Source organism: Periplaneta americana, chromosome 12 (genome assembly GCF_040183065.1).
Source record: "Periplaneta americana isolate PAMFEO1 chromosome 12, P.americana_PAMFEO1_priV1, whole genome shotgun sequence".
Classification (NCBI taxonomy): Eukaryota; Metazoa; Arthropoda; class Insecta; order Blattodea; family Blattidae; genus Periplaneta; species Periplaneta americana.
Genome location: NC_091128.1, coordinates 7,874,236 through 7,876,189, shown reverse-complemented (window position 1 = coordinate 7,876,189; position 1,954 = coordinate 7,874,236).

Sequence of the window (1,954 nt, the reverse complement as noted above, 5' to 3'; positions counted from 1 at the left end):
AAACAGGAAATTCGCAAAATAAATAACATGATATTCAGTATTAGAGCTATTTTATGAAATAAAAAACATAAGCAAATTCTCCCATTACAGGCCAATATAATTTATTTTATAAACTGAGTAACATTACGTATAGGATTTCGCATTGTATTGCCTTCATTCTTCAATACACTTTCTAACACCTATGTAATCAATGATTAAATATTAAGTTATTTAAGTCGTGGCGTCTTTTCGATACCAACATGTACATCAGTAGAGAGTTGTAAGCTCCGAAACCGGTTGTGGTGCTAGAGACGTCCAGTCGGAGCGTGAACTTGCTTATGTCTGTGGAAGCACCGGAGCATGCAACGAGTTATAGTGGAGCGCTCCGCTCCGTTTAGGCTCTGTCTGACAACGCTGATATACATACTCCGCCATAACAGGACACCGGAAGATAGAGGTGGAACTAATTAGAATTCAGAAGATGATTCAAACAACATCGAAACTAGTAAATCAGACAAAACAACACCATGATTTGAAATGTTAAGACACTGAAGTCATTATTATTTAATTAAATAACTTAATAATTCACCAATGTTCGTATTGTACATATTTTAATTCTAAGTATAGGGACATCATTTTATTTTTACTTCAATTTTTATTCTACCTGGGTTTTTGAATGTACTTCACTCCCACCCCTTCTACTAATGAAGTTCCAACTGTCCTCTACACACAGATCCAAGATCGCATATAGTAAACAGCACTGAGTTAGTGAGTATAGTACGTTCCAGAAATATGTTCGCTTTTTTCAGTGACGAAAGAGCTTTCAATATTGAATCATATTTTCGCACAGGTACTGTCCGTTTGCCTACGTCGCATCCCCATTTCCTCCACCTGCTTCTCTTCGTCCCTATGTAAAAGCAGGGCTGTGTTATCTCTTTTCTGAAAATATTAATTTATGTTAGGAATTGGACGTTTACGTAATATTATACAACTGTTTAAAATAACTGAAATAAAAGGGCCTCGTTAAGTAATCAACTGTCACGTGATTTCCCTCCTTTCTACGATCCTGCGGCATAACCACTTGGACGGACAGTAGATAGTATGTCTGAGTAATTTTATCTGTGCGGGTCAGGCAGAAGTGAAGGTTGAATTTACAGTACATAAGGTACTCTTTTATAGAATAGGTACAAAATTATTTCAACATGAGTTACTAGTACGAAGGACGAAACTGGCAATTGGAAATAGATGCAATAGCCTATAGTGCGATAATATCCACAAAAGAACTAAAGCCTTTATCGAAATGAACGGCCACCATTTTCAAAAATGTGTTTAAATATCCATATTATGATTATTTTTCAATTTAACTTCATTCTCTATATTGTACGCTAATGTGCTGTAGACAGGATAATATACACTGCATAATAAATACGTTCGCATGGCTAACTCAGTTCGTGAGTAAAGACATTTATTCTTAATACTGTACTGTATTAAGATTAAACAAAAACCTAATGAAAATTATCGAACTCAAAATCGCGATATTTCCTAGTTTACGTAAATGGGTGAACTACTTTTCTTCCCTCCTATATCTAGTAGAGTGATTTGTTTGTGTTTTACGCCAGTATCATCGAACTACAGTCGTGGAAGGGGGTAGCAATCTGTGTTTCCGGTTCTCTAAAGGTATAGCCAGGTTAATATAAAAAATGTTAGTAAAAATAAAATGATGTCCCTGTATATTCTGCAATGCAGAGGGAAACTTTTAAACGTAATATTAAGATGGGCATACATCGTTCGTGCACAGTCATTTAAAGCTTTTATTTTTACATTGTCCTCTGACGTGAGAAAAATAAACACACTGGCATATTGAATACATTACCTCTTAAGTCCACAATATAGAGACAGTTCCTTACATTACCGGCAGTTTATTGTTTTTAGTCCTTACGTTCCACAAGTTCTATTTCCCTAACTCAGAGTGTAC